The 20,568-nt window shown below is 43.5% G+C and overlaps 2 pseudogenes; one reads left to right on the forward strand and one right to left on the reverse strand.

The window, feature by feature from the left end:
• Positions 1 to 1,324: 1,324 nt before the first annotated feature.
• Positions 1,325 to 2,098, reverse strand: LOC137234914 (solute carrier family 28 member 3-like; annotated as a pseudogene).
• A 335-nt stretch (positions 2,099 to 2,433) lies between these two features.
• On the forward strand, positions 2,434 to 18,622 carry LOC137234915 (ribonucleoside-diphosphate reductase large subunit-like; annotated as a pseudogene).
• The last annotated feature ends 1,946 nt before the right edge of the window (positions 18,623 to 20,568 follow it).

Genomic DNA, 20,568 nt, shown 5'->3' on the forward strand with positions numbered 1-20,568 from the left:
TTGAATTTTTCGATAAATAACTTACTAAACAAGTATACATAATGATGTGAACAATGATTAAAAAAATCAAAATCATCTTGGCAAATATATTGATCTTAATAACGACTAGAAATGCCAACATCATAACCGGAATTGAAATAACTTCGGTGAGAGCGGCCAAGGTGAGATATTTCTATATTCATGTTGTGTCAAATTGTTGCTCATTTTCTCATCGTTTAACGTTTGAAAATTTCTAATAGGATCGAATAAAAGAAGAACATGATGTTGCTGTTGTTGTTCGTTCTGTAGTTTCGTGTTCTCGTATTGTGAAAATACTTGATCATTATCGTTGTCGGACGAAGTTGTCGTCATCATCATCACATTTAAACTGGGTACTGTGTTTTCTTATATGATTTGATCGAGAAACTCACCGCACCAGAGATGTGTGGTAAAAATTATACACACGCTCTATCTGGATATTTAAAATTGAATTATGGGATAAAATCAGCTAACGCTCTCATGTATCGCATTTACAAATTGGAAAGAATGCTAAAATATTACGACTTTGAAACAATTAATATAAATGAATATCCATTCCTTTTATATTTTGTATACAAACGTATAATGAAGTATTGCAGAACAACATTAAATAATCGAAGAAAAGAGTACGAGAAGTTAACAGTAATAGATATTATGAATATTTCTGCTTACATCACATATTCATATTTTGGACCAACTACAGCCTATTATTTTTGTGGACTCATGTCGTCGGCTATCAAACGAGTTATTGGTTGGAAAGAAATTATTTTGGAAATCGTGTTCCGGACAAACATACCTGCTAAGCTTTTGAAATTGAACTTCGATAAGAGATATTTTCATAATAAAACGAAAAAAATTCTACTATATAATAATATAGAATAAAATATTTTATTGGGTTTTAATACTTTTTTATATAAACATAGATATAGTACATGCACAATAAATGTTTACCATAGTTGCTACACATAAAGACTTAACAAGCATAGATGATGTTTTAATTGTAGTTTGTGTGAGTGAGTATATAATGGATGCAAGCATTCCAGCAGCAGAAATATTTCCAAAACCACACAATATCATATTGGCTACAGCAATTGAGCGCTCCGATGTAATTTTCCTCAAATTTTTCCAAAGTATTTCAAAAGCCGTATATTCGTTTATTATAACTTTTTTTACAAACATCTCAGCAATAAGCGGTGCATCATTTGTATACACTCCCATATATGGGACAATATATGAACATAGAAATGTTAGGCCTTTGATTAGACCCGTATTCCTAAAAAACGGCGACGTAGATAACTCAATAAAACTATTTAGACAGGCTATGAAACTCATTACGGCTATTATGTTGCCGATAATTACGCGAATAACAGTTTCCATCTATGATGGCCTGCATAAATACATCAACAAAGTTCTTTTTTGTATATTCATTAGTTACAGCACCGCTGTTATCATCATTAATAACCAATGTGGTGCAACATTCTTCGTTGGCCAAACTGGATAAATTGTCGAGGGGTCTCAATTCGGAATGTACCAAATAGTTATTTACGTGATTCTCTGGATGGAATATTTTCGAAAATCCAAAACTGCATGGTATCGATATTATTGAGCTTATGATGAGATAGTCTATTTTAGCACCCAAACTCACATATCCGAATAGAGCTGTAAATGATATGGTTGAGAGGCTGGTAACCATCAGAGAGAAAATTTCCGATTTGGTAAGCTTTTTTAAACTGCCTTGAACGATGACACACGTCTAGATCATGGAGAGGAATACATTGAAAATACCGAAGACACCTTCAACTGGTGATATACCCAGACTAAATGACATGCTATATGACGCTCGTGTAATGAAATCTATAAATCCCAAATAGCGTACTATTGCTATTGTTATGAAAGATAAGTATATCGATGAGAGGACGTAAAATGCAAAAATATACTGATCCATTAGCATGTGACCATAGATAAATGTTGCGCCAACTTTTGTGTAACTTAAATATTTGACAACATATTCTCCCACATAAATGACACAATTGCGTCCGAATGGCAAATATAAGAGTAGGATAGCAAGAAAGGAATGCATATTAAATGATCGCACAATTAATTTGTTGATTTGTAACATCACTGAATAAACACACATATATAGTGTTTACTGTCACTAGAGTAAAAATTATAGAGGCGTGAAGTGTTGACTTGAATTTTTGGTGCCGTATTTCATCACAAATATGCTTACGCTACAGCGCGTATGTTGATCGATTTGAAACAAAATGTGCTGACGTTGCGATGCGTATGCTGATCGAATGTGGGAATGGAATGAATGGGCAGTGGCTGAGCGAGTTAACTTAAATAACCGAGATAATAAAAAAGTAAACAACAAATATTCAAATGTTTCAATTTGTCCAGTGCATTGGTAGCAATATGTCTACAATCAAGAACGATTTTGTTGTTAAATGCAATGGAAAGAGCGAAGAAATAATCTTTGCCAAAATAAAACATCGTATTTCGTCCATGTGCTACAATTTGAATATGAACTTTGTGGATGCCACAGAACTCTCTAACAAGGTAATCAAAGGACTCTATACTGGTATCACCACAACAGAACTTGATACATTGTCCGCTGAATTAGCTGCCAGTATGGCTACAATACATCCAGACTACTCTATATTGGCTGCACGCATCACCATATTCAATTTGCATAAACAGACAAACAACAGCTTTTCGGAAACTATGTGGAACCTTTCTAAAAATTCGGATGCAAAAAATAAACATGTTCCTCTTATAACAGAAAAACACTATCGAATCATATGTCAAAATTGTGAAATACTGGATAATGCAATTGTAATTGATCGTGACTATGATTTAAATTATTTCGGAATCAAAACACTCGAAAAATCATAACTTATGTGTGTGAATGGTAAAATAGTAGAACGTCCCCAATACATATGGATGCGACAGGCCATTGGAATACATGGCGATGACATAAATGCCGTTCTTGAAACATACAATCTTATGTCACAACATTTTTTCATACATGCTACACCGACACTATTTGCAGCTGGCACACCTAAACCCCAACTTTCGCCTTGTTATCTTTTGACAATAAAGGGCGACTCAATTACAGATATCTTCAATACTTTATCCGATTGTGCCAATATTTCAAAGTCAGCTGGCGGTATTGGTCTGAATGTACATAGTATACAGGCGCGTGGCAGTATGACATTTGGTTCGAATGGTACATCAAGTGGTATTGTACCAATGCTGCGATTATTCAATGTTGTTGCTCGCTATGCTGACCAAGGTGATGGTAAAAGAATGGGTGCGTTTGCAATTTATTTGGAACCATGGCATGCTGATATATTTGAATTTTTAGAATTGAAAAAAACAACGGGATTGAGGAGCATCGTGCTCGAGATATTTTCTACGGATTATGGATTCCGGATTTGTTTATGCAACGTGTTAAGGCTGATAAAGATTGGTCTTTGATGTGTCCACATATTTCTCCGGGACTTGCCGATGTTTGCGGTGATGCGTATGAAAAACTCTATACCAAATACGAGGCAGATGGTCGTATTGTTCGTACTGTAAAAGCACGTGCGCTCTGGTATTCAATAATTAAATCGCAAGTCGAAACAGATACTCCATACATCATATACAAAGACGCATGTAATAGTAAGTCAAACCAACAAAATCGCGGCACTATTAAATGTAGTAATCTATGTGCCGAAATTGTCGAATACTCTTCACCGGATGAGATAGCTATTTGCAATCTGGCGTCCATTGCCTTGTCAAAGTACGTACACAATAATATTTTTGATTTTGCCACTCTAGGGTACTTAGTTAAAGTGATTGTAAAACATTGAAATAAACTCATCGACATTAACTACTACCCAGTAGAGGAGGCCAAAGTGTCAAATTTGCGTAATCGTCCCTGTTTACGCGGTGTAGGCTGTTACCCGTCCCATCTCCCTCTTGTACATACGTATATCCATGAATTTATATATATATTCCGTATCTTGTACTGTATTTTATTATATGGAATTGTACTATATTGAATTACCCACAAAATCAATGAATTGTATTTACCCTTAAATTCCCTATTGGGTCTCCTCATGGACGTGTGGCAGCCTCCACCGCGAAAATCCACCAACTGCAATTCGCCGCAAGTACAGGATGGCGATCTGGCATGATCGCCATCTGTCAGAAAACCACCACCTTTTGGTTATCAAAAGTTGTTATTGTTGTTATATCGTGAAAACCATCACTTTGATTTAGAAAAATTTTTCCTTTTTTTCGCGCAAATCAATATTGCATTGTTGAAAGCAAATAAAATTGTAAATTGGCGATCATCTTTATCACTTGTCATTGTGCAGATTCCATATAGTTTTTCCGAATTCGAGATCTGAAATAGTTCCAACCATCATATACATAAAGTGTTTTTTTTTCTCACTTTGCTGTGCGCGAAATTTGTAAAACGAAATAAATTTACAAAAAACGTGAAAACCAACTTTGATTTTTTATTAGACCATAGCGTAAAGGTCGGGTTCTGTGGAGTGCGTTAATACTGCATATCGTGCGACAGAATAAGGAAAAGCTTTCAGAAAAGATCATTTGTCCAACGAAGCACACGGCACACTTAAAGTGCAGCATACTCTTGCAAAAAAATATTTTCCAGTAAATTTGCTGAGCTTAGGGAGTTCCTGCCAAAATCCTTGTGAATATTCATCATTGGAAAGATCTACAGTCGCTTGCCTTACAATCGTCAATTGGACTCATCATTGCTACGCTGTCAGACGGCCGTTAAAACGAACCTGGAAATCCTCAACTTCTTGCCTCTACCAGTGGGATTTTGCTCACCGTCAGAACCATAGTCCAAAATACCCGCGTAAGTCTCAAATTATCTAATGGTCCTTCGTCGCCATTGACGGAACCAGCGGTTTTAATAATATAAATTCATACATACATTACGTATATCCCCCGAATAAATTTTGGTGGCTCCCGCCAAATCCAAATTTCTCCCGCCAGAATTATAGTTTCCCGCCAAAAATAAAGTTATATATATATATATATATATATATTTATTTATTTTTATTTTTTTTAAAAGCGGTGCATTACAAACCGGCAAATCCCACTAATACTTTTACAAAGTTAACTTGTGTCCCTCGCGGTATAATATAAATACATATCCCTACATCATTATTACTCGGGATACCCAGCAGCAAATTCGGCCACATTTTCATAGTTTAAATTACCCAGCAGTAAAATCTGCCCAACTTGTCCCAGACTATTCCCAATTGAGTCTAACTGGTCTAACCTACCCACTCTTGACCGATAGGAAAGCTTCTGCCTTTGGTATTCCCTCATAAATAAACACCAGTCAGTCCCAAAAAATTCCCAAAATAGCCAAAGTGAAATTAAGCAAGTCCTTTTTTAGAATGGCTACCGTGGTCGAAAATAAATTTATATCCGAAACGGATCTCTTTTCGGATTACTGCGCTCGGTTCGGCACAACCGAGATCCAAGATAACACCGAGGCATCCCTAAAAATAAAAGATAAAAATATCGATGTGTTCTGGGAAAGGGTACAGAGCGCATATGACGCCGTCGTAGAGTCAGATGACAACGACCTTCCCGAAAACTTTAAGGCCTCAGCCTTCAATAAATACCGCGCCTGTCTTATAGCATATGAAGACACAAAGGCAAGAATAGGCGATCAGCTCCAGCTAAGGGTACTAAGCAATCCCGTCCCCACTACAACTACCACTCCCCAAGAAAGTTCCGGGATGCACCTCAAAGTACCCGCCTGCGACACCGAAGTATTTTACGGGAGTTATGATCAATGGCCGTCCTTCCGTGACATGTTCACGGCGGTCTATATCAACCACCCCAAACTCTCGAGCGCCCAAAAACTGGACCACCTCAGGTACAAAACCCAAGGAAAAGCCGGCCAGATAGTAAAGCAATTCCCACTTAGCGATGACAACTTTGCTCTGGCTTGGGAAGCTCTGAAATCCCGATATGAAAATAGAAGAGTCCTGGTCGAAAATCAAATAAAAGTCCTCATGAACCTCAAGCCCATTCCGACTGAAAACAGCGAAGACATCCAGCGATTGCAATCCTCCGTTAATAACTGTCTCCAGATATTAGCAACCCAACAAGTCTCGACAGACAGTTGGGACCCCATATTAATATATCGGGTAACCTCAAAACTGCCGGAAAATACAGTTGCGCTTAGGGAGCAATCTTTAAGCTCCAGAAGAGACCTACCGAACTGGTCCCAAATGGATAAGTTTCTGACTACTCGCTACGAGATAGTGGAAAGGGTGGATCAATGGCGACCAGCCAAATCCCGATATAATCCACCCTCCACTAATTTCTCAAAGCCTCCCTCAAGTCAAAACAATCCCCAGTTCAGGCAGGCTCAAACCCCTAACCAAAACCGCAACCCCCCGCAGAACAACAACTACTCTCAAAATCGCACAAATGCTCATGTGGCCGAGCATCAAAAAGTATACGCCTGCAGAAAGTGCAAGCAGAACTCCCACACGCTACAAAGGTGATTGCATTACAAAAAGCTGGCAATCCCTGAACGGAAAAAATTCGTGAGAGAAAGCAATCTCTGCGAAAACTGCCTGTCCCAAACCCACCTCGTAAAGGATTGCACAAGCACAAGAACGTGTCTCTACTGCCAAGGTCGCCACAACTCCACCCTCCACGATACCGGACTATCACACCAAACCAATGGCCCTCGAAGAGCGGCAGCCCAAGTGGCAACTAGTCAGGACGTTACCAACCCAGATCCCAACGAGGAACTTCCCACCACCTCAAACGCTGCCCGCATCCAATCTTTGCATACAGAAAACGATAGCAAGATTATTCTCCCAACAGCGATAGTGTCCATAGAACACCGAGGGGACTGCCTCAGGCTCAAAGCCTTAGTGGATCAAGTGTCAGAGCGTAGCTTCATCTCGTCGAAAGCTCAAATGAAGCTAGGCCTCCCATATACCCACTCCCTATTTGAAATATTGGGAATTGGAGGCGGAGTAGTACAAACCTCCAACAAGCTATGCTCACTGACCCTAGTCTCAAATGACCACAAGGTAAAAATAAAGGCCCAGGCAATCGTGCTACCTCGGCTCACTAGGCAACTCCCAACACTCACGCTAAATAACGACCAAATGCGTAAATGGTCCCATCTCAAGCTAGTAGACCAGAACACTCAGAACCCCTCCCAAATTGATCTGGTATTAGGCAGTGATCTTATCCCACAAATAATGCTAAATGGCATCGAAAAGATCTCCCCCACACTGCTAGCTCAAAACACAATATTTGGCTGGATAATAAGTGGCCAAACCCCCGAAAAGGTCGGATCACACTCCGCTCAAGCGTGGGAAGTGACGAATGTCCAGCTGAATGAACAGCCAAGGCAATTCTGGGAAATCGAAGAAATACCCAGAACGCGAGTGGAAACCCCAGAAGATAAAATGTGCGAAGACTTTTATCAAGGCACAACCACTCGCATGGATGACGGTCGATATATGGTTCGGCTCCCCTTTAAACCAACGTTCCCGAACGATATCGACCTAGGTCAATCCCGTACTGCAGCCGTACGACAGTTCCATGGAATGGAACGTACTCTCGCAAAAAAGGGCGATCTCAAGCAGCAATACGACCAGGTACTGGAGGAATATCTGTCCCTAGGCCACATGGAAGAATACAGTCCCAATGAAATAAAATCCCTGGGTAAATACTGCTCATTCTATCTCCGCCACCATGCAGTCGTAAGGTCAGACAAAAAGACAACAAAAGTCAGAGTTGTGTTCAACGCCTCCAAAAAGTCGGGTTCCGGTCACTCCCTCAACGATGTTTTATGTACCGGACCAACCCCCCAACCCGATCTCCGACTTATGTTGCTGAAATGGCGAACATATAAATATGTGTTTAATGGCGACGTCGAGAAAATGTACCGCCAAATTCTCTAGCACCCCGATGACCGAGACTACCAACGGATAATATTCCGAACCCCCGAACACAGTCCAATCAAGGACTACAAGTTGAAAACGGTCACCTTCGGGGTTAATTGCGCGCCTTTCCTGGCTATTCGCACTCTACACGATCTGGCGAAAGACATAGCCGATTCCCATCCACGCGCAGCCCCAATACTAAAATCCGAGACGTATGTTGACGATATTTTATCTGGCAGTCATGATCTTCAATCAGCCGAGCAATCCCTAACAGAGACTATAGACGCTCTAAATTCAGCCGGCTTTCCTCTAAAAAAGATCACGACAAACCATCCCAACATCCTCCAAAAAATATCGAAAACTGATCTGCTGGAAACAAGCTTTCTCGAGTTCGAAAAGACTAGCACCGCCAAGACCCTGGGCATCCAGTGGAACGCCCTAACGGATACATTCTCGTATACCGTCGAATCAAATCCGGCATCCACAGCAGCCACGAAGCGGCAAATCCTCTCCTCCATTGCGAAACTTTTCGATCCCGCAGGGTGGCTGACGCCCATAATGATCCAAGCAAAAATCTTGATGCAAGAGCTACGGCTAGACGGGACTGGCTGGAAAGAGCCAGTGAAGCCCCTCCGTCTCATCAAGTGGGCGCAGTTCGCCGAAAATCTCCCAACGATCTCGGAGATTCAAATACCACGCTGGATAAACTACAACCCCGATAAACCAGTTGAGCTCCATGGCTTCTGCGACGCCTCGGAAAAGGCTTATTGCGCGACACTTTACGTAAGAACCACCGTAGGAACTCAAGTCTTCTCTCACCTTTTAGTCTCTAAAGGGAAAGTGGCCCCCCTAAAAACCATAAGTTTGCCACGACTAGAGTTATGCGGCGCGGTCTTATTAGCCAAGTTAGTCGCAGTTGTCCAATCCCATCTCGGCCTCAATCAGGGAAAATTAACCATGTGGTCTGACTCCGAAATCGTTCTAGCCTGGCTTGAGAAACCACCTCATTCCTGGAAAACCTATTTCTCCAATCGAACTGCGCAGATCATCGACCTCATCGGCAATGCCACTTGGCGTCATGTACGCAGCAAGGATAATCCCGCAGATATGGGCACCAGAGGATGCACCCCACTCGAGCTAGCTAACTCATCGCTATGGTGGAATGGCCCAGAGTGGCTTTCCCGACCCCCCGAGGACTGGCCAACACCAACGGACAGAAATATTGTACCCCCCGAACTTCGCCGAGTCGAATCACTGCATGCAGCGGAAGAGTCAGAAGACTTCTTGGAACGGTTCTCCTCTTATCCCCGCGCCCTACGCGTAACAGCGTACATGTTTAAATTTGTAACTCGGCTTAGAAATGCTGTAGGAGGCAATCGTACCCCTAACGATCCCGCCCTCTCTTACGCCGACGTCATGCGCGCGAAAACCCGTCTGCTGAGCTTGACTCAGTCGAGATTCTTCGCTTCCGAAAGAGCCTCTCTCGAAAATTCAAAACCAATCGGAAAGCGAAGTCCCCTACTGGCACTTGACCCCTTCCTGGATACAAACGGGACACGGAGACACGGAAGATTAGTAAACGCCGACATGACCTACAATGAGTGTCATCCCATCATTCTCCCCGAAAAGGCTCGATTTACTTCCCTCTATATAAGGTTTCTACACGAGAGCTTCCTACATGCGGACCTCCGCCTCCTGCAGCAAGCTATGAGGTTGGAATTCTACACCCCCCGACTCAAGCCTCAGCTGAAAAAATGTATTTTCCAATGTAAAGTCTGCACCATCCATAAACGACAAACGCAATCCCAAATAATGGCAGCTTTACCCCCCGAACGATGCACTTTCGCGCCCCCTTTCAGTACTACTGGCGTAGACTTCGCCGGTGCGTTCCAAATAAAAGCTTCGATGCTCCGATTTCCAACACTCGTAAAAGGCTATGTGGCCGTGTTCGTTTGCTTCACCACCAAAGCCATCCATTTGGAATTGTGTTCGGATCTCTCCAGTAAGGCTTTCCTCGCCGCCTTCGCCCGGTTTGTAGGGCGTCGAGGGTACCCGAAACAAATGATGAGCGACAACGGCACAACGTTCATTGGTGCTAATCGAGCTACCGAAGTAGAGTTCGTCACCTTCCTCAACGAAGTCCCGACAGATATTGTCCAAAAGTATGCGCCACAAGGCATCGATTGGAAATTTATATCCCACGGCGCACCCCACATGGGCGGATTATGGGAATCCGCCGTCAAAAGCTTTAAAACCTTAGTCCAAAATACCCGCGTAAGTCTCAAATTATCTAATGGTCCTTCGTCGCCATTGACGGAACCAGCGGTTTTAATAATATAAATTCATACATACATTACGTATATCCCCCGAATAAATTTTGGTGGCTCCCGCCAAATCCAAATTTCTCCCGCCAGAATTATAGTTTCCCGCCAAAAATAAAGTTATATATATATATATATATATATATTTATTTATTTTTATTTTTTTTAAAAGCGGTGCATTACAAACCGGCAAATCCCACTAATACTTTTACAAAGTTAACTTGTGTCCCTCGCGGTATAATATAAATACATATCCCTACATCATTATTACTCGGGATACCCAGCAGCAAATTCGGCCACATTTTCATAGTTTAAATTACCCAGCAGTAAAATCTGCCCAACTTGTCCCAGACTATTCCCAATTGAGTCTAACTGGTCTAACCTACCCACTCTTGACCGATAGGAAAGCTTCTGCCTTTGGTATTCCCTCATAAATAAACACCAGTCAGTCCCAAAAAATTCCCAAAATAGCCAAAGTGAAATTAAGCAAGTCCTTTTTTAGAATGGCTACCGTGGTCGAAAATAAATTTATATCCGAAACGGATCTCTTTTCGGATTACTGCGCTCGGTTCGGCACAACCGAGATCCAAGATAACACCGAGGCATCCCTAAAAATAAAAGATAAAAATATCGATGTGTTCTGGGAAAGGGTACAGAGCGCATATGACGCCGTCGTAGAGTCAGATGACAACGACCTTCCCGAAAACTTTAAGGCCTCAGCCTTCAATAAATACCGCGCCTGTCTTATAGCATATGAAGACACAAAGGCAAGAATAGGCGATCAGCTCCAGCTAAGGGTACTAAGCAATCCCGTCCCCACTACAACTACCACTCCCCAAGAAAGTTCCGGGATGCACCTCAAAGTACCCGCCTGCGACACCGAAGTATTTTACGGGAGTTATGATCAATGGCCGTCCTTCCGTGACATGTTCACGGCGGTCTATATCAACCACCCCAAACTCTCGAGCGCCCAAAAACTGGACCACCTCAGGTACAAAACCCAAGGAAAAGCCGGCCAGATAGTAAAGCAATTCCCACTTAGCGATGACAACTTTGCTCTGGCTTGGGAAGCTCTGAAATCCCGATATGAAAATAGAAGAGTCCTGGTCGAAAATCAAATAAAAGTCCTCATGAACCTCAAGCCCATTCCGACTGAAAAGAGCGAAGACATCCAGCGATTGCAATCCTCCGTTAATAACTGTCTCCAGATATTAGCAACCCAACAAGTCTCGACAGACAGTTGGGACCCCATATTAATATATCGGGTAACCTCAAAACTGCCGGAAAATACAGTTGCGCTTAGGGAGCAATCTATAAGCTCCAGAAGAGACCTACCGAACTGGTCCCAAATGGATCAGTTTCTGACTACTCGCTACGAGATAGTGGAAAGGGTGGATCAATGGCGACCAGCCAAATCCCGATATAATCCACCCTCCACTAATTTCTCAAAGCCTCCCTCAAGTCAAAACAATCCCCAGTTCAGGCAGGCTCAAACCCCTAACCAAAACCGCAACCCCCCGCAGAACAACAACTACTCTCAAAATCGCACAAATGCTCATGTGGCCGAGCATCAAAAAGTATACGCCTGCAGAAAGTGCAAGCAGAACTCCCACACGCTACAAAGCTGATTGCATTACAAAAAGCTGGCAATCCCTGAACGGAAAAAATTCGTGAGAGAAAGCAATCTCTGCGAAAACTGCCTGTCCCAAACCCACCTCGTAAAGGATTGCACAAGCACAAGAACGTGTCTCTACTGCCAAGGTCGCCACAACTCCACCCTCCACGATACCGGACTATCACACCAAACCAATGGCCCTCGAAGAGCGGCAGCCCAAGTGGCAACTAGTCAGGACGTTACCAACCCAGATCCCAACGAGGAACTTCCCACCACCTCAAACGCTGCCCGCATCCAATTTTTGCATACAGAAAACGATAGCAAGATTATTCTCCCAACAGCGATAGTGTCCATAGAACACCGAGGGGACTGCCTCAGGCTCAAAGCCTTAGTGGATCAAGTGTCAGAGCGTAGCTTCATCTCGTCGAAAGCTCAAATGAAGCTAGGCCTCCCATATACCCACTCCCTATTTGAAATATTGGGAATTGGAGGCGGAGTAGTACAAACCTCCAACAAGCTATGCTCACTGACCCTAGTCTCAAATGACCACAAGGTAAAAATAAAGGCCCAGGCAATCGTGCTACCTCGGCTCACTAGGCAACTCCCAACACTCACGCTAAATAACGACCAAATGCGTAAATGGTCCCATCTCAAGCTAGTAGACCAGAACACTCAGAACCCCTCCCAAATTGATCTGGTATTAGGCAGTGATCTTATCCCACAAATAATGCTAAATGGCATCGAAAAGATCTCCCCCACACTGCTAGCTCAAAACACAATATTTGGCTGGATAATAAGTGGCCAAACCCCCGAAAAGGTCGGATCACACTCCGCTCAAGCGTGGGAAGTGACGAATGTCCAGCTGAATGAACAGCCAAGGCAATTCTGAGAAATCGAAGAAATACCCAGAACGCGAGTGGAAACCCCAGAAGATAAAATGTGCGAAGACTTTTATCAAGGCACAACCACTCGCATGGATGACGGTCGATATATGGTTCGGCTCCCCTTTAAACCAACGTTCCCGAACGATATCGACCTAGGTCAATCCCGTACTGCAGCCGTACGACAGTTCCATGGAATGGAACGTACTCTCGCAAAAAAGGGCGATCTCAAGCAGCAATACGACCAGGTACTGGAGGAATATCTGTCCCTAGGCCACATGGAAGAATACAGTCCCAATGAAATAAAATCCCTGGGTAAATACTGCTCATTCTATCTCCGCCACCATGCAGTCGTAAGGTCAGACAAAAAGACAACAAAAGTCAGAGTTGTGTTCAACGCCTCCAAAAAGTCGGGTTCCGGTCACTCCCTCAACGATGTTTTATGTACCGGACCAACGCCCCAACCCGATCTCCGACTTATGTTGCTGAAATGGCGAACATATAAATATGTGTTTAATGGCGACGTCGAGAAAATGTACCGCCAAATTCTCTAGCACCCCGATGACCGAGACTACCAACGGATAATATTCCGAACCCCCGAACACAGTCCAATCAAGGACTACAAGTTGAAAACGGTCACCTTCGGGGTTAACTGCGCGCCTTTCCTGGCTATTCGCACTCTACACGATCTGGCGAAAGACATAGCCGATTCCCATCCACGCGCAGCCCCAATACTAAAATCCGAGACGTATGTTGACGATATTTTATCTGGCAGTCATGATCTTCAATCAGCCGACCAATCCCTAACAGAGACTATAGACGCTCTAAATTCAGCCGGCTTTCCTCTAAAAAAGATCACGACAAACCATCCCAACATCCTCCAAAAAATATCGAAAACTGATCTGCTGGAAACAAGCTTTCTCGAGTTCGAAAAGACTAGCACCGCCAAGACCCTGGGCATCCAGTGGAACGCCCTAACGGATACATTCTCGTATACCGTCGAATCAAATCCGGCATCCACAGCAGCCACGAAGCGGCAAATCCTCTCCTCCATTGCGAAACTTTTCGATCCCGCAGGGTGGCTGACGCCCATAATGATCCAAGCAAAAATCTTGATGCAAGAGCTATGGCTAGACGGGACTGGCTGGAAAGAGCCAGTGAAGCCCCTCCGTCTCATCAAGTGGGCGCAGTTCGCCGAAAATCTCCCAACGATCTCGGAGATTCAAATACCACGCTGGATAAACTACAACCCCGATAAACCAGTTGAGCTCCATGGCTTCTGCGACGCCTCGGAAAAGGCTTATTGCGCGACACTTTACGTAAGAACCACCGTAGGAACTCAAGTCTTCTCTCACCTTTTAGTCTCTAAAGGGAAAGTGGCCCCCCTAAAAACCATAAGTTTGCCACGACTAGAGTTATGCGGCGCGGTCTTATTAGCCAAGTTAGTCGCAGTTGTCCAATCCCATCTCGGCCTCAATCAGGGAAAATTAACCATGTGGTCTGACTCCGAAATCGTTCTAGCCTGGCTTGAGAAACCACCTCATTCCTGGAAAACCTATTTCTCCAATCGAACTGCGCAGATCATCGACCTCATCGGCAATGCCACTTGGCGTCATGTACGCAGCAAGGATAATCCCGCAGATATGGGCACCAGAGGATGCACCCCACTCGAGCTAGCTAACTCATCGCTATGGTGGAATGGCCCAGAGTGGCTTTCCCGACCCCCCGAGGACTGGCCAACACCAACGGACAGAAATATTGTACCCCCCGAACTTCGCCGAGTCGAATCACTGCATGCAGCGGAAGAGTCAGAAGACTTCTTGGAACGGTTCTCCTCTTATCCCCGCGCCCTACGCGTAACAGCGTACATGTTTAAATTTGTAACTCGGCTTAGAAATGCTGTAGGAGGCAATCGTACCCCTAACGATCCCGCCCTCTCTTACGCCGACGTCATGCGCGCGAAAACCCGTCTGCTGAGCTTGACTCAGTCGAGATTCTTCGCTTCCGAAAGAGCCTCTCTCGAAAATTCAAAACCAATCGGAAAGCGAAGTCCCCTACTGGCACTTGACCCCTTCCTGGATACAAACGGGACACGGAGACACGGAAGATTAGTAAACGCCGACATGACCTACAATGAGTGTCATCCCATCATTCTCCCCGAAAAGGCTCGATTTACTTCCCTCTATATAAGGTTTCTACACGAGAGCTTCCTACATGCGGACCTCCGCCTCCTGCAGCAAGCTATGAGGCTGGAATTCTACACCCCCCGACTCAAGCCTCAGCTGAAAAAATGTATTTTCCAATGTAAAGTCTGCACCATCCATAAACGACAAACGCAATCCCAAATAATGGCAGCTTTACCCCCCGAACGATGCACTTTCGCGCCCCCTTTCAGTACTACTGGCGTAGACTTCGCCGGTGCGTTCCAAATAAAAGCTTCGATGCTCCGATTTCCAACATTCGTAAAAGGCTATGTGGCCGTGTTCGTTTGCTTCACCACCAAAGCCATCCATTTGGAATTGTGTTCGGATCTCTCCAGTAAGGCTTTCCTCGCCGCCTTCGCCCGGTTTGTAGGGCGTCGAGGGTACCCGAAACAAATGATGAGCGACAACGGCACAACGTTCATTGGTGCTAAGCGAGCTACCGAAGTAGAGTTCCTCACATTCCTCAACGAAGTCTCGACAGATATTGTCCAAAAGTATGCGCCACAAGGCATCGATTGGAAATTTATATCCCACGGCGCACCCCACATGGGCGGATTATGGGAATCCGCCGTCAAAAGCTTTAAAACCCATCCTAAAAGGGTCGCCGGAACACACAGCTTCACCTTTGAAGAATTCTCGACTCTATTAATTCGTATCGAGTCCGTTCTCAATTCTCGTCCTATCTCCCCGCTTTCTCAGGACCCAGCGGATCTCACCGCCCTCACACCTGGCCACTTTCTCCGAGGCGCACCCCTTCTCGCCATCCCCGGACCAAACTATGAACACCTCTCTTTGATCAACCGTTGGGAACGGTTGAAAGTTTTACATCACCAATTCAGCAAGCGCTGGAAGAATGACTATCTCATGGAGTTACACAAGCGTTATCGATGGCAAACCGCTCAACCTCCCCTAAAATCGGCGATCTAGTCGTCATCAAGGAAGACAACCTGCCCCCTACCGAATGGCGACTTGGACGCGTGGAAGGCACCCGTCTAGGAAGAGACGGCCATATCCGAGTAGTCGACGTACGCACCGAGAATGGCATACTCACCAGGCCCATCACAAAATTGTGATTTCTACCGCCCTCTGAGCCTGACTCAAGCCCTCAAGGCTCAGTAGCATCCCCAGACCATAATACAGTCCAACTCCCTGTGCTATCGTAAAATCAACAGAAACAATCTTAACCCCCATCAACACTCACTCCCCACCTCACGAGTGACTAAAACGTAATTTTATCCTACTTTCCTCAGATGGATCTTCAGCGCCCTTCTGTGCCCGCACCACGCCGTTCGCTGGAATCGCGAGTCATAGTGCCCGCAGCACCGTCACGACGCATCAAACCCGCGGTGGCCGATTACCGCAAGTGCCGGCTATGCCTACAACATCACGCTCTGTCGGTGTGTCCTCTTTTCAAGGCAATGCCAGCTCACCAACGTATGACCATCGTCAAGGCACACCAATTCTGTGCAAATTGCTTAGCATTATCGCATCGCACCCACGACTGCAACTCAAACGAACGATGCCGGGACTGCGGGGGCTTCCACCACACTCTGCTACACCGCGACACCGGAGGCCGCCAAGCACCACCCGTAAGGGAATCCCTTCCACAACCACGCCGCCGCGTCGCTACACATCCCCGTCGCCGACGTCCACAGCAGACTACTATGGCTAATGGTCGCGCGCCAACCGCGCATTCAACCCCGCGACCCAGCGTTGGAGATCGCACGATACGATACACCGCAACCGGCTTGCGCACATCCACGTACAAAAAAAAGTTGGAAGGATCCTCATTAAGGAAGCCGTCAGGGCTCCAACCGAGCTGCAACACACTTTAGGCGCTTAGTACGCCTAGGCGGGCCAGGATGTTTACGCGGTGTAGGCTGTCACCCGTCCCATCTCCCTCTTGTACATACGTATATCCATGAATTTATATATATATTCCGTATCTTGTACTGTATTTTATTATATGGAATTGTACTATATTGAATTACCCACAAAATCAATGAATTGTATTTACCCTTAAATTCCCTATTGGGTCTCCTCATGGACGTGTGGCAGCCTCCACCGCGAAAATCCACCAACTGGAATTCGCCGCAAGTACAGGATGGCGATCTGGCATGATCGCCATCTGTCAGAAAACCACCACCTTTTGGTTATCAAAAGTTGTTATTGTTGTTATATCGTGAAAACCATCACTTTGATTTAGAAAAATTTTTCCTTTTTTTTCGCGCAAATCAATATTGCATTGTTGAAAGTAAATAAAATTGTAAATTGGCGATCATCTTTATCACTTGTCATTGTGCAGATTCCATATAGTTTTTCCGAATTCGAGATCTGAAATAGTTCCAACCATCATATACATAAAGTGTTTTTTTTTCTCACTTTGCTGTGCGCGAAATTTGTAAAACGAAATAAATTTACAAAAAACCTGAAAACCAACTTTGATTTTTTTATTAGACCATAGCGTAAAGGTCGGGTGCTGTGGAGTGCGTTAATACTGCATATGGTGCGACAGAATAAGGAAAAGCTTTCAGAAAAGATCATTTGTCCAACGAAGCACACGTAAAGTGCAGCATACTCTTGCAACAAAATATTTTCCAGTAAATTTTGCTGAGCTTAGAGAGTTCCTGCCAAAATCCTTGTGAATATTCCTCATTGGAAAGATCTACAGTCGCTTGCCTTACAATCGTCAATTGGACTCATCATCGCTACGCTGTCAGACGGCCGTTAGAACCAACCTGGAAATCCTCAAAGTCTTGCCTCTACCAGTGGGATTTTGCTCACCGTCAGAACCATAGTCCAAAATACCCGGGTAAGTCTCAAATTATCTAATCGGTATTGGTGTTCAGGGATTAGCCGATACGTTTGCATTGTTGAGAATGGCCTATGACAGTGAAGAGGCAGCGCAATTGAATAAAGAAATATTTGAAACAATTTACTATGCCACCTTAGATACTAGCTGCGAATTGGCAAAAAAATATGACAAAATATATGACACTTACAAGGGATCGCCCGTGAGTCATGGTATTTTGCAGTTTGATATGTGGTGCAAAAATAATCCGACACCTTATGTGATTGGGACGTATTGCGAGCAAAAATCAAAAAACATGGCTTGTACAATTCCTTACTTGTGGCTTTGATGCCTACAACAACGACTGCTCAAATTTTGAGCAATAACGAATCCTTTGAACCGTTCACCTCGAACGTGGACGTACGACGTGTCCTATCTGGAGAGATTTATGTGGTCAATCATAGACTTGTCAACGAGCTAGTGGCTCTCGAATTGTGGAGTGATGAGATGAAAAACGAAATCGTAGAAAATCGAGGCTCTATTCAGTATATTGCTAAAATACCGAAAGAAATCTAAAATATATATAAAACTGTGTGGGAGATTTCTATACGCACTCTCATCGATATGAGCGCGGACAGGGGTCCTTTTATAGATCAAAGTCAATCGTTAAATTTGCACGTTGCCGAACCCTCTTACTCCAAATTATCTCCTATGCATTTTTATGCCTGGCAAAAGGGTCTCAAAACCGGTATGTACTACCTGCGAACAAAACCGGCTGCAAATGCTGAACAATTTACTGTCAATAAAACTAGTATCACAAAAAAAATAACATAGATTGCTTAAGTTGTGGATCTTGAATATATAATAAATATATAAATATGTGTGTGTGAATATATTATTTAAAAATTAAACACTTACGAATTCTTTACTTTTTAGTCGTTTTTGAATTTCAAGTAATCTAGTTTGCTGACCTATGAGAATATCTTCCTATTCCTCTCGGTTACTTGTATCTTCCTTAAGTAAAGATGCGCTTGTCAATTCAACTAAATATGAGCTCCTTTGTTTTGCCTTTTCTAAGCCTTTTTCTGTAAGTATTGGAGGAATGTAGGTAGGATCTGCGTCTTTTTAGCTTCATCTATCTCCACTTTCGTCTCATTCTATTTCTTTCTCAGTCTCCTTCATCCGCACAACCTGAAAATATGAGTGCCGGTGCGTATACGACAAGGAACATTGTCACAGTGGTATCGATGGTTCTGCAGAAGGAGTGTCATGTAAGTAAGATAAAATATTCGTACGTAGATTATGACAAACTATACTATATACGCAGTGTGTACAATGAGCGAAAGCGAATGTTCACCGGCTATTTTATAGATCCACACAAAAAGGTGCAATTAAATTTTCCAAAGCAATGTCGTGGCAACAGAATATCAATGGCTTTCTCGAACCATACATAAGCACAAAATTTCCCACATGTTGTAATCTCAACTCTCAAGATGTGCTAGTCATTTGTCCATTTGATGAGGGTATGTGTCATGTGATTCGCCATTGTCATATGAATATAATTCCGGACTACAGGTTACAAACAATTGCAAGGGTATCAACACTAACTACAACACAAACCCGTCACATTCAAGATCAAACTGAGCGTAAAAAACTCCCTCTATCGGATACATATCTATATGGCAATACAAACCGACTTGACGTTTGCAAATATTGAGTCTCTATTAAGTTGTCACATTGATAGTGACGTATTTCGATGTGATCGTAACTCGGTTTGGTTGAAACCAATTGCGGTGTGAGAGTGGCAAATGCGTTTATAACAAATCCGAATAATTCACTACCCTGTTGTACAATCATCAGGGATCATCAAATCTGTCCAAAATTGATTTTAAGGTCATCCTTGATATTTGATACAGCAGCATACACCCGTAGAGTTGAGTAACGATTTAGACGTGTAAAGTATTGTCACCATTACCTCCATTCATGCTTTCCCTATAGAAGTGTATAATATTAATATGATGTGGGGGGAATGATGGGAAACCCTATCAGAGCCCGTACGTAGGTACTGTTTTACATATATAAGCAACAGTTCCACCTATTAATATGGCTGTACCACGCTATTTTCTGTACACGGTACACAAAAATATATTTGTTTATTCAACAACGCCAATATGTACACATATTCCATATTACTAAATACTATTTATTATTTTATTACTATTTGATAATTAATTCCAGTTCTCCTCTATGGACGAGGTCGCATAACACCACCATTCGATTCTACACCAGGAATCAAAAATCCAAATGCCTCTTCTTCATCACTCACGTAGTAGTTACTGTAATCATCATCTTGATGATCAAAAATGCTACGAGTGATGCGAGAATTATATACGGAAACATCATCCAATGCAGGACTGGACAACTGAGTGGTGTCAGGCCATATTTGTATACCTTCTTTGTATATGGAGAACAAGAGCTTCTCACCCCTTTTCTCGTACTGAACACACATTGGCATTTCCAACATACACAAAGGACAATTGTGAGCTTGCAATTGTCTGTAGCAATTCGAACAGCAATGGTGAGAGCAAGGAGCAAACATTAGCTCGGCTGTGCAAAATTGTTCAAAGCATATAGGACAATCTCGCTCTAAACTCATAAACTCCACAATGAGCTGACTTTCTGTAGCGGTATCGTCTGGTGATGGCGATGAAGATGCGAAGGAGGTGGTGATATTGTTGTAGTAGGCAGTTTCATCGGACGAATCGTCGCTTATATCAATA

Source organism: Eurosta solidaginis, chromosome X, assembly GCF_040869045.1.
Source record: "Eurosta solidaginis isolate ZX-2024a chromosome X, ASM4086904v1, whole genome shotgun sequence".
Taxonomy (NCBI): Eukaryota; Metazoa; Arthropoda; class Insecta; order Diptera; family Tephritidae; genus Eurosta; species Eurosta solidaginis.